Here is a 14,205-nt window from a genome sequence, read left to right as displayed (position 1 = left end):
GTGGTTCCTTCAAAGGAGTAGAATAGAGAATTTAGCTCTTTTACTTTATGTCCCACTGAACTGATTTATTTTTTAATGAGAAGCATGTGTTTACTTGACATTTAAAAAATACAAAGAACAACAAAATGCTGACTTAATTTAAAATAGACAGCAAAAGTTACAATTATTGATATGGTTTAGCAATTTCCATAGAGAGTTGATGTTTGAGATTATAAATTTATTCCAGTAAATTTTCTCTCCAGTGCATGAGTGAGTGAACTAGGGAGAAAATGTGCTTATGAGTACAGTGGATATACTTGTGAGCATGCACAAAGGTGTATGCATGTGATATGTTGCTTCTTTCTCTATTCACTCTTAAGAGGTGTGGGGCATCTTGGGTCCAAAGACAGTGGAGTTATCATATCCATAGGGAAGAAGGACACCTTAACATTTTCAATTTTTATTCCTACACCCAATATCTCCCCATCATCACAAAAGCTGTATTTTTAATAGAAAAGGTGAGAGTTGACAAGCATTCAGTATTTCAGTAAGGCTCTACACTGCAATCTGTGTTTTCTCCATATTGCTTTTCTGTGCTTACCTAGATAAAGCTTACTTTGTGCCAATAGATAGTATATTTTTAAGTCAGTTTAAAAATATTAAGTATTTGATGTGAAATTTTCATTCTCCTTGATAGGTATTCATAACATGTTGTCTGAATTTTTTATTAGAACTGAAATAGAACTTTTGAAACACCCTTTAGGTTAAGAGCCTGGTTTGTAATGTATAACAACAAATAGTGGTACAATGAGATAAGAACGCTACTACATCTGTTTCTATTATTAGGATTGCTACAGATACTAATAATTACCATTATTATTGCTAACATTTATTTAGTGCTTGGAATATACCAGAACTATTCCAAGTGGCTTATGTAATAACTCAATATATGTGTAAAGCGTTTAGGACTGTGCTTGATGTGTATTAAATGCTCACAAATGTTAACTGCTATTAGGTACAATAAGGTAAGAACTATTACTATTGCACATAGGAGAAAACTAAGACAGAATATTCAAGTAACTTTCCCAGGGTCATGCTTCATGCTGTTAACAAATGACATTACTAAGATTTGAACCAAGGCTGTATGATTCCTGAGTCCATATTCTTAACATTAATTCCACACTTACTTCCAGCAAAAGAAATCTAACATGTTACATTGTGTCATGTAAATGATTCATATTATTTGAATCTTAAATTAAGATAGGAGCAGCAAGAACACTGAGAAAAATCAGTTCTTTTGCTGTATTTTGCCAGAAAATTCCAACAAAGCCAAAGAACCCATCACTTTAAACATTAGAATAAATTATTCTAACCCAAAGTTGAAAAGCATTCTTGTGTGTGGTATAAGAAAGTAGGCTTTAAGTGCAACAGAGCCACATTGCACAATAATCTGAGACTGAATAGGAAAGGACAAGAGTTCTTTTAGGCTCATGGATGGTAATTACCCAATTGGAATATTAATTCCATTTGTCTTCCTTTGAAGGATGTTTCATCTTTTGTTTTACTCCTTGGTGGTATAACCAATTACTGAAAACAGGACGTGCTTATGAAAAAATCCAGTTCCCAGCCTTGAGGAACAAATGCACATGTACTATTAATTGTTGTCATTGAAACTGAGTACCACAGAACACCAAAACAGCAAATGGTGATGTTAACAGTTAAAAAAAAAAAAACCTCACTATATTGTGTAGCAAGAAAAATAGGGAGACCACATTTCAGGGTTTAGGTTTTCCTCTCTAGAACTAAAATGACTTAATTAGGCGAAACTTTGGAATTAGTTGTACTTATCAGTTCCATTTCATCTAATTCTGCAAAATATACAGTGGTGCAAAATGGTCATATATTTACTGGACATAGTTTTACAGAAAATGCCCAAGTCCACATACCCACTGCCCATCATCTAAATTGCAACAGCATTATTCACAATGAACAACTTCTCCCTTTTAAATGGTTCAATATAGACAGCCTAGAGTCCTTGATATAGAACTCAGTGTACCTATTGCAATCCATTGGTTAAAGAGAGAAAAAAAGGAAGCCATTTTGCATTTTTGAATGAGGTATTATAAAATCCATCAAAAACAAAAAATCGAAGTCTAAAAGAGGCAGTACCATCCTTTCAATGAGGTCTGTGTTTATATCCTATTAGACAGTAGAGAATATTATTAAGCTTATACACAAAGAGATACCATGAACTCTCTTTTCATGGATTCCAGTGGCAACATGTACAAGAGATATTATTTACTTAATGTACTTGTTGACGTTCTACATACTGTAGATAAAATATTGTACTTTAATATTTCTATTGTGATGTTGCCTTTTTGAAGTAACCAGGGCTGTCTCTGATGTTTTGTTTGGTTTTCCAATCCTAAAACAAAGACATGCAAGCAAAGACTCTAAATTTGTCATGCTTTAAGATCCCATTGTGTGATTCATTAGCCAGCCCTTTTCTAAGCTGTAGAGTATTTAGTTCTTTGCACGCTTAAAAATTCTGTATTTCACTACAGTCACGTGTTCCTTATTGACAGGAATACATTCTGAGAAATACATCATTAGGTAATTTTGTCATTGTGCAAACATCCTAGAGTGTACTTACACAAACCTGGATGGTATAGCCTACTGCATTCCTAGGTTATATAGTATAGCCTGTTGATCCTAGATGTGTACATCATGTTACTGAAGAAAGTACTCTATGCAATTGTAACACAGTGACAAGTATTTATGTATCTAAACATAGAAAACCTACAGTAAAACTACCATATCATAATCTTATGGGACCACTGTTGTATATGTGGTCCATGGTTGACCCAAGCATCATTAGCGTATTTTAACTATATCCATCTTTTCTTTTTAATGAGTACAAAGTAGTATCTTAGATGTGAAGCTTCCCATATGCAGGGATTGTCTCTGTTATTTATTCTGTATATAAGCCAGCGTGGTCATTAATACATGTTTTTTTGGTGACAAAGAGCCTATTTATTCTGATTGTAATTGATATTTTTTAGATTTATACCTTATAGGTATTGTCACATCTTATTTCTAAAGTCCAGTCTTTTTGATAATCCTCTAAACTTTGTGATATATTGAAATTCAAGAAGTATGTCTCTTCTCATTTCACAATAGACACAAATGCAAGTGACAGACTAGTAATGGTAGCAGATGTGTATAACACCCTTCTGAGTGATATCAGTTCTGTCTTTTGTACTCACATTGGATATGACTGTTCAACCCATCTTCTATCCAATTTCTTTGGCCATCAGCCCCTACTGCTTTCACCTTATCCTGCTGTTCCAGTGTCAGTCAAGACAGGTAATTATGCTGTAAAGGCAAAAAGCCCCACATCTCAGCAGTTGTATTACATTTCTACTATAGCCCACAAATTATTACCAAGTTATTAGCTCAAACTGAAATACATTTATTATCTTCCAATGTTAATAATTCAGAAGTCTTGGCACAATTTGCTAGAGTGTTCTAATCGGAATGGCACAAAGCTATATACAAGAAATTGACCATGCTGTGTTCCTTCCTAGAGATTGAGGTCCTCTTCCACGTTCACATAGTTGTTGGTAGAATTCTGTTCTTTAAAATGGTAAGACTAAGGGTGCAGCTCTTTTGCCATCTATTGGCTAGGAGATGTCCTAAGGACCTTGAGACCTTCCACAGTTTCTAGCTGCATACTCTTTTCCTTGGCAATTCATCTCATAGCAGCTTCTAAGGCCATCAAGAGAGTCTTTCTCCTATAGTCTGTTAAGACAGAGTCTCTTACAAAACATAACACAGCCATGGATGTGACATCCCAATTATCTTTGCCATGTGACTTAACCTATTAAGGAGTTGACCGTCTGCTTACCTTTGCTATGTTCTCTTGGTAAGAGCAAGTTGCTGATTTTTCCGACACTCAAGAGGAATAGATTATATAAGGGCATGACTCATTGGAGTTCACTTTAGGACATGCCTTCTATAGCAGTTTATCAAAATAAAGGCTTATTTCTTGTGCATGTGAAGTCTGCTGCAGTTTTGAGTCACCACAGGGTGGTCTTCCTCCATGTGGAGACCCAGCTGACTGGGCTGCCTTATGAAGTCTTGTGAAACTTCAACTCAACTCAAGATCAGATCACTATGGCAGCAAAATAGAGCCTCACACCAAGAGTTTAAATGGTCACACAGAATCATGACCAACTGGCCAAAACTAGCCACAAGTTTCTACTTAACTGCAAAAGGACAGAATGTGTAATCTGCCTCAAATGCCTGAGTTATGTTAAAGGTCTAATCCCAATATGACTATTCAGAGATAGGGCCTTTAAAGAGAAAACAGAGTTTAAATGAAGTCTTAAGGTAGAGTCCTAATCCAATAACTGGTGTCCTTATGAGAAAATAAAGTGACACAGGATGTGAACTTGCAGAGAAAAGGCCATATGAGGATGGAGCATAAAGGTAGTTGTCTGCTAGTCAAGGAGTTGGTGGGGGGGTGTCTCAGGAGAAACCAAACCTGCCAACACCTCGATCTTGGACTTTCAGCCTCTAAAACTGCAAGAAAATGTATTTCTATTGTTTAAGCCACCCAGTCTAGGTAATTTGTATGACAGCTCTAGCAAACTTAAACAACACCTAAAAAAGAAATGCAATTTTGGCTGATATTTAAAGCTCTAGGTTGGGTGTGGTGGCTCATGCCTGTAACCCAGCACTTTGGGAGTCCAAGGCGGGTGGATCACGAAGTCAGGAGATGGAGACCATCCTGGCTAACACGGTGAAACCTCATCTCTACTAAAAATACAAAAAATTAGCCAGACATGGTGGCATGTACCTGTATTCCCAGCTACTCTGGAGACTGAGGCAGGAGAATCTCTTGAACCTGGAGGAAGAGGTTGCAGTGAGCCGAGATCACGCCACTGCACTCCAGCCTGGATGACAAAGACTCTGTCTCAAAAAAAAAAAAAAAAAAAAAGGTCTGTAACTAACTTTCTCCATCTGCTTATTGATTTTGATAGCCACCCTGTGAATCATGTTTTTGTTGTAACTCCCATTTTACAGATCAGGACCAAAAGACCTTCAAGAGGGAAAGTATATTATGCAAACTCACATAGTTAATAAGCGAATCAAACATCCTGGTTGAGTCCCAGTACAGTGTTTGCTTTGCATTCTAGGGTAATCCAGATTTACACTAATGATTTGTCTCAGACAAAACTGATTATCTAAGTCTATAAACACGTAGATGGATGGCTAAACTAAGCTTTCCACTATGGGTTTACTAAGATGATTAGCCTTTTAGAAACTCAGTTTACTTGGAAGTCTCCAAGCAGCATTATTTTGCAACTGTTTACTATTAACTCAATTTTCTGTAATATTAGAAAACAATATTTGAGGCAACCAATTGTAGTAACAATATTTTCCAGGCCATTATTACAGTACATATCTTAATGGCCAGGTTTCTATGAGTAAAATATCAAAGGATGTCAGCTTGGGCAGATTTTCTTCCTAGAAATACAGTATAAATATGACTGAGGAGTGAATGCTTCTGCAAAAGGAGTTGATTATTTAAATAATAAAGACATGCCTTTCATTCTTGTTGAAGATTTGGTCTTGTTAAGTGCATTCTTCCACAATGTGGGCAATCACTAGTTTCTGTGGTACATTTAACATAATTAATATAGGCATTTGTATTTGCAAGGATCTTTCCTCTTTCGTTTGTTCATGCTATGAACCTTATTCACCTTCTCTCTATTCTTAAAATATACTTAGTGCATTAAATATTCAGAGCACCAAATTTGCTAAAATGCATAGAGTTTATTCATGATTCATAAATAACATTTTTCTCTATCTATTTTTTTTCCTATTGTTTAAAATAGTTTAATCTATTCTGCCTAGTGTCTCTGCTCTAATACAAACGTTTAGCATTATCTGGCTATAGTTTTCATTAGATTTTCCCAAAACTTTTCAGGCTTAGCTCTACTAATCCACACCACTGCGTCCCAATGATATTATCTACAGGACATGAGTAGTATCTGTTTTGTCAGATTATGGTGGAAGTTCATTTTCTATGTCTTATCGCCATCACCACAATGTGCCATTCCATGTCACTTTGATGTATGCTTGAAGGTTCAATGAGCTGTATTCCTTACCAGAAGATCATCTGGGACCACAGTCCAGTCTCATATATGAACACCCATATAAGCTGTCAGTTCTTGCTTCAATCCGAACTAACTGCATTTTTCAAAATGCAGATGCACCTTAGGCTGTCCCCAGAAGATTCCAGAAAGTGGTCAACCACTATTTTCCAGCTACATCTGTGAGTGTTGGAATGTTGTTGCTTTAGGTTAACAGACTGCCGCTGTGTTAATGAAAACACATACAAACTGTGCTTGCAGTCTTTTTTTTTTTCTTAAATAAGTGCCCATTAAAAATAACTATATGATAATTAATGAGGAAGGAAAATAATATCGTGTAGATGGTTTGTCAATATTGTAGTTAGGTCATTCATCTGTGGAGCAGTGGTATTCACCTACTTTCTCCTTTGTTACAGAGATTTACAATTAATATTTCACTTTTTATTTTAGACACTCTTGCAAGCATTATTTTAAACAGGCAAACAGGGACCATTTCCAAGATAAAGAAAGTCACCATTCTTTTGATGATGAATTCATAATGAAGGGAATCCTCATTCCAAATGGACTTCTGTAGGGCACCATTCCTCTGAAATTAATGTTCCTAGGTATGTGGGGAAAACCAGTTAATGAATGTTAAATTAAGTTGTAATATACTTAGAGACAGGGCGATGTTTATGTGACACTAGTTTACTTTAAAACACTCCCTACTGACCTTCACAAAAATAATACGATAGCAATTTGAGATGAATATTTACAGTACGTGGAAATAGTTCTGAAGTGCTAATTCCCAAACCACTGTTTGCAAAATGTCCTGCTTCTTTGATCTACATTTTCATAGGCTTTTTAAGGCAGAGATTGGAGAGATTGCCAGTTCAACAAGGAAATTTCTTGCTTGAGAACAGATGGTACCTGCAACCCTTAAATGGCAGGAATCAAGTAGACCAGGTTACTAAAAAAAAAAAAAATCACTAATTTTGTGGCATGATAGCACATACATTCAAACTGCTAGCTACATTTCCAGTAAGCTTGAAAATATATAAACCCAAAGAAAATATATCATTTTAAGTAAAAAATCTATAAATAGCAATACTTGGTGGTGCTTTTACATTTAAAATGTTCCTTTAAAAATTAGTTCTATTTATTGATGAATATTGCCTTTGCAGTTGATAGCTCTTTTTTTGGGTCTTAAGTATTTATAAGTTGGAGGGAAATATTTTAAATCAAAGCTGTAATATAAGCATAGTTAGAGAGCTAACATGAGGATTTTTACTTCATTTACATTCATTACATATTATGAGTTTAATTACCTTCCTCAAATAATACCAGTATGAAGGAAAGATGCTGAAGAAGGCGTACTTCTATGATGATTTTATTGATTATGACTGATGGATGGCATCAACATTTCATAGTGAAGAATCATGGTTTTGTTACATCAGGAAAATTAAATTGGGAGAGTTATTTTCTTTCCCAGTGATAGTGGCAGTTAGAATATTTCACCTGTAATGAGATGTGTGCGTTATGTGCCATCGTGAACCACGGCTCAGCCATTAAATATATGTAAATGAAGAGAAACACAAGAGAGCCCGGGCATAATAACGTGCAGAACAGAGAAATGGATCCTGGAAAGTGATTAATTTATTTGATGATGCCTCAAGTGAGGAATTTTAGGTCACAAATGAAGTGACAGAATGACAAATTACCATTTTAAAGAATTTACTGGGCATCATTACTGAACAATTGTCAGGTAGTTTATGGTGGCTGAGAAGATGGTATAAATATAGATCTTTTCCTTATCTGAGATGAATTATTAATCACCTTTTTAAAAATCTTTGTGAGTGATGGTTGGCTGTCTGATTGGAAATAATGTGTTCTACAATTTTAACTAAATTCTAATATGATATGTAACAGGAATCTTTACAATTAAAGTCTCAGTGGAGAGTGGTAGGAGGTTTACAGTCAATTGCAGTTTTAATGTGATAGAAGAGGATGAATCCACTAGCATATTTCAATAGATTTCCTTAGGTATATTATCCCTGCTGTGATGTTATTCAAATGTTTACAGTTTATTTTCATTTGAAAAATGACATTCAGATACTTAAATTGTTTTCCTTGGTTTATTAGTTAATGAAAATGAAATTCTAGTAATTACTATAGTTTTGCAGCCTGCCACATTATTTAAAGTGAAGTGACTGGCTTTGTCAGCTGCATTGTAAATGTTGTCTTCCTGTGTTTTGTTCAACTTTTGTTTGCTTTATCTGTGTCTTGTTCCTTATCTTTCTACATGTCACTGTGTCTAATACCAGTAACGACTAGAATGTGGATGAAATAAATCAGAATTTGAAATAAAAATGTTTTCTCGTTTTTTTATGTTTGATAATTAAAGCATACACTAACCTACTTTGGAACTGCCAAAAGTAAAAAACAAAACTCTTCAATATAAGGTGTAGCAAAATTTCTAAACACATTTTAAAATACCTGGATGTGTCATGCTACTTAAACCAAAGTTTATATGTCTATTCATGTTTGACCAGATAAAATGTACTTGCAGTTACAAAGTTTCTTTTTTGATGAATAGAGAAAAGGATGGTTTTTAAAAAAGTGTATGTTAGATGTTTAACAGAGTAGAAATGTCTAGAGAACTATTTTTAACAAGCATATTTCTAAAGCAAGCAAATATAGCAGTTGCTGTTTTGCTTTCTGGATTCAAAGGCCTTAAATGACTAATCTTTCACCTAGAAAAAAGCTTGAGATTTTGCTCCTTTTTATGCTGTTATGTGAACCTCCTCATTTTAATCTTGATTCCTTCTGAGAGTATATGAACAATTTAAATAAGTATTCCCTATGTTACCTATGACACCTAACATTGCTGAACTGGCAAGAAATTTAAATTTTGAATGTACATGCCACTTTTCAACTCATTTGCTTTTACTTTTTCCTCAACCTGGGTGGTAGAACATTGCTGAAACTTTCTGCCATTTAAAAAAGAAAACAAGAAGATTCATTGTGCCTTTGATTTCTTAGTCCAGTTTATATAGAGTGCCCATAAAGGGCACACTGAGTTTACGGAACGTTTTAGGGATGGCAGTGCTTCTTCTGTGTGGTGTTTTGCTTTTCCATAAAGGATGCTTAGGTTTGCCCTGATGCCCAGAACAGCACATTTCAGGTTAGTCTACCCCTGCATTTCTCCATTAGAGATGACCCTCACCTTTCATTTGTTTTTTATTCTTGCTTGCCACAGAAAATGCAAACATACAAACAAATGGATGAGGGCATACTCCTCTAAGGAAAATGCAAACCCTTTATGAAGTACTCTAGTGAGATCGGACTTGTTTAACCAGCATAGTTCAGAGTAATCAAGACTGTATTGGCGGAGAGGATGACTGCTTTATGTGAATTGAGCCTGGCTGCCACACTTTAAATACTTTTCATCTTCTGCCAGCTTGCATCAGCTGTCAGAGGGACATGCAAAAAGGAAATGAAGATGCATCTGATTCCAAAGCATTTAGAGAGCAAGAGAAAAGATTCCTAAAGTGAAGCACAGATTTTAAATTCACTAGAAGACACGGAAAGGAAGACTCTTTATGCAGTTACAAGATCACAATTTTTGGCCACTTGTACGGTTCAGGAATATGACAGAAAAAGAAGGGGAGCATTTGATTAATTGAAATGTCATTGCATGGTCACCACATGTCAAGTGCACAGAGAAAAATATATGTTAGCTATGCCCTTAAGAATCTCACAAACTGGTGAAAAGTTGAGTGACAAAAAATATGCAGAAATTTCTTATAATTTTGAGATTTCTGAAAAGTTTTATTCCACATGTGACTTAATTGTATCTATTTCTTCTTTTTCAGTGTGAGTTGGTTCATTTCAGGATGAGCACTTCTCTGAATCCTTTTTCCCCATCCAAACCCTTGAGTGGCATAAAAACAAAAAACAAAACAAAACAAAACAAAACATAACATCATAACATAACACAACATAACACAACATAACATAACATAGCATAACATAACAAAACAAAAAACAGTCCACCAAAAAGCTCCAGACACCGTCTCCTTACTGCCTATTTTACCAATATTTTGTGATACAAAATTTCAGACAGATTCAAGGTGAACAGCTATGTGGCCAATACCTAAATTCCACCATTGATATTTTACCATGAACATTTTATCAAATATCCAGTCATCTAGCCATCAATCCAACTTACAATTTTATTACATTTCTAAGAAATTGCAGACAACATTACACATTCCCTAAATACATCAGCATGCCTATCACTAGCTAGAGGCTAATATATGTTTACCGTATTTTTTCTTTTGAAGTACATTTTACATACACAAGAAATATATACTTGCTAAATTCTGATGAATGCACACATTTGTGTAGCTCAAACCCCTATCAAAGTATAGATTACTACCAGCTGTATCCCAGAAAATTCCCTCATCTCCTTTCTAATCAATATTCTACTTCCACCCCAACAGAGGAAACTGCTGTTCTGTTTTTTCAACACGGATCAGTTTTGCTTGTTTTACAACTTCATATAAAATGGATTAACACAGTATGAATTATATGTATGATACAGTATTAAATGAATTAATGCCTCCTTTGTGGATGGCTTCCTTCACTCTGCAGAAATTTTTTGAGATGCATCCCTGTTAAATGTATCAGTAGTTTGTTTCTTTTCAAGGCTGAATAGTATTGCATTCTCTGAATACAATGAAGTTTGTTTATCTGTTCTCATATTGATGGATAGTTGGACTTTTACTAGTTTTTAAATATTATGAAAAAAACTTTTACGAATGATCTTTTTATTTATTGTTTCAATTACAATAGTTTTGGGAGTACAGGTGGCGTTTGGTTACACGGATAAGTTCTTTAGTGGTGATTTCTGAGATGGTGGTGCATCCGTTACCTAAGCAGTGTACACTCTACCCAATATGTAGTCTTTTATTCCTCACTCCCTTGAACATTGTTTTTATGGACATATGACTGTATTTCCTTTGGATAAATTTCTGAGTGGAATTACTGATAATAAAGTAGGTATATGGCTGCTTTCATGTGAAACTGACTGGACATTTTACAAAATCCATGCTCCTTTTTATATTCCCACTGACATTAAATTAAAATTCTGGCTGTCTCACCTCCTTGACAACATGTGCTATTGTCAGGCTTTTTATTTTAGGTTTTCTTGCATTTTTACTTCTCTAGATTTTTTCTCATTTCTTTTGTCTTCAACGATTCTTTCTCCAGAATTCTTTTCATCAGCCTTCAAACATGCTCTTTTATTTTCCTCCTTGAAAAACAAAGTAAAACAATTTTTTGAGGGGGCAGAGTCTCACTCTGTCACCCAGGCTGGAGTTCAGTGGTGCAATCTCAGCTCACTGCAATCTCTGCTTCCTGGGTTCAAGCAATCCTCCTTCCTCAGCCTCCTGAGAATCTGGGATTATAGCCCCCCACCATCACGTCCAGCTAACTTTTTGTATTTTTAGTAGAGAGGGGTTTCACCTTGTTAGCCAGGATGGTCTCGATTTCCTGACCTTGTGATCCATCTGCCTTGGCCTCCCAAAGTGCTGGCATTACAGGCATGAGCCACCACGCCCAGCCAGCAAAACAAAATTTTTGAACAAATATCTCCCTTCATTTACTAAATCATTTCTCCACTCTGCTTAACAAGTGTGTTTCTTCACCTTATCAGTTAAGCTACCTACACTTCATCACTTGAAATGTCCTGATGTCTAGATGCTGGGATTTATTTGACTACTGTCTTGGCCCTCTTATGTTCTAATCATTCACTCGCTCCCCAGAGGATCATATAATTCCTGGGAGTTTTAAATAAATCTCTATGCCAACAACTTTTAAACTTATATTTGGGGTCTGTATTTCCCTCTGAGTTCTATCTGTCTTCTTTACGTTTCCAGTTGCCTAGGATTCTGATATTTCAAGTCACATATCTGACTTTGAGCTTTTACTCTTCCAATATTCTTTTCCTCTGGGAATCTTCATCTTTCTTAGGATAGTGTATTTCCTTTTCTCCATGTTTAGAAAAAAACTGAATAATTTTCAAACCCAAGTTAACTTAAAAGATACATTTTAGAGGAAATAAAACAGGTCTTTAAACGAACATCTCAAGAATCTATTGTGTAAAATAAAATTAGATAATACTTAAAATCAATGAAAAATTCATATATCAATACTTAGTGGATATAGCTAAAGTTGTTAACAATGGAAAATTGATAGCCTTAAGACACTTAAATTATGATAGAGGAAAGGGCAAACATGAATATGTTAAGCAACCAAGTTCAGATAGAGTGGAACAAACAAGCCTAAATAGAAGAATTAAAAAATAAAGATCAGAAAATAATAAAATAGAATTGATGTAAGAAACAAAACATTTAGCATGATTTAAAAAGCCAAAATATTTTATTTGAAGAGGCTAAAAATATTGTTAAATCTCCAGCAAGACTTTTTAAAACAAAAAGAATGTAGGCTTAAATAAACAAATTTCCTATTAAGAAAGCAGGAGTAAATAGAGTAAAGATTTAAGACAATATTTAAAAACACTATGAATAACATTTATGCAAATAAATTAGAAATTTGAAAATGCAGGCTAATTTGTCATATTCCCAGCAAAATTTAGCTTTCTAATTGAGCTTCAAGAAGATGTAGAATACCTATAGGGTCGTATAACTACTAAAGATATTAAAACAGTAATTGAAATCAACACATAAAGAAAGCTAGAAAGTTTTACCGGGTGGCTCAACCAAATTGTAATTAAACAATATCAAATGTAATTAATAGCAAAAATAAATAATTATGAAGACAATAAAATATAGAGCACTTCCTAAAACAAACACATACACAAATATATGTGTGGCTGATATAATACTGAAACCAAAATCAAACAAGAATCATATTAGAAAGAAAAATTCATAGGCCAATATCAATCATAATCCCAGATAGAGAAATCAATAAAGATGAGCAAATGAAATCTATCAAAGTATCAAATGTGTAAATCCTGTAGGATTTGTCCCAGAAATGAAAATGGATTATCATTAGAAAAGTTATTGACTTAATTCTCCACGTGAACAATTTTAAAAAGAAAAGAAGAACTTAATTAATAAAAGATGCAGAGGTAAACATTTGGACAAAGTAAATACCAACTTATGGTAAATGAGGAAAACATAAACCACCTATTAGAAAACTAGGGAAAGGAGAAATTATTTGATCTGAAAAAGATATCTATCAAAATCTTGTATCAAATAGTATAGCAATATTGAAATGTTAAATTTATTTCCATTAAGATAGGAATAAGAGAATACTCATATTTATCCATTTTTTGTTCTATATTTTATTGCATTTTGAAATCAACATAGTAACCCAAAAACAAAAATAAAAGTAAATTGTATAAATGTTTGGAAAATATAGAAACATCATTACTTATAAATATTGTGTAGGCAGACTACTGAAAACAATTACCAAAATAATAAAGTTTTGTAAGTATACATGTGTGTATGTATATACACACAGCATAATATAAATAGTATATATAGATATAACGATATATATATAAAATATATATATACACACTACATGAATACATGAAAGAAATCTGTATAGCCATATAAATATCAATCAGAATAGGCTTAGGCAAAAAGCATTATGTAATTTTTTAAAGAATCAATTAGGCAAAATCTCAACATAAAAAAAGAAAAGACATTAATAGGCATTTTACACATAAGGAAACATGAACAGTTAAAAAACATGAAAAGGTGCTCAAAATTCTAGATACATACCCTAGCAAAACCTTCCATTTTACATAGGGAGATATATGAAAGAATGTTATTAGAAATACTGTTTATAACAACAAAATACAAAAATGTTGGTCAACATTTGAATGTAAAAGTAAATGGAAATATATGTATATAGTGAAAACACATCATGCAACTTTTAATGGAAGACTATTGATATGGTTTGGCTCTGTGTCCCCACCCAAATCTTACCTTGAATTTTAATAATGCCACTTGTCAAGGGGGAGAACAGGTGGAGATAATCAAATCATGGG

Source organism: Sapajus apella, unplaced genomic scaffold, assembly GCF_009761245.1.
Source record: "Sapajus apella isolate SASKATOON/1434 unplaced genomic scaffold, GSC_monkey_1.0 scaffold18, whole genome shotgun sequence".
Taxonomy (NCBI): domain Eukaryota; kingdom Metazoa; phylum Chordata; class Mammalia; order Primates; family Cebidae; genus Sapajus; species Sapajus apella.
Note: the sequence above shows the minus strand (reverse complement) of the source record.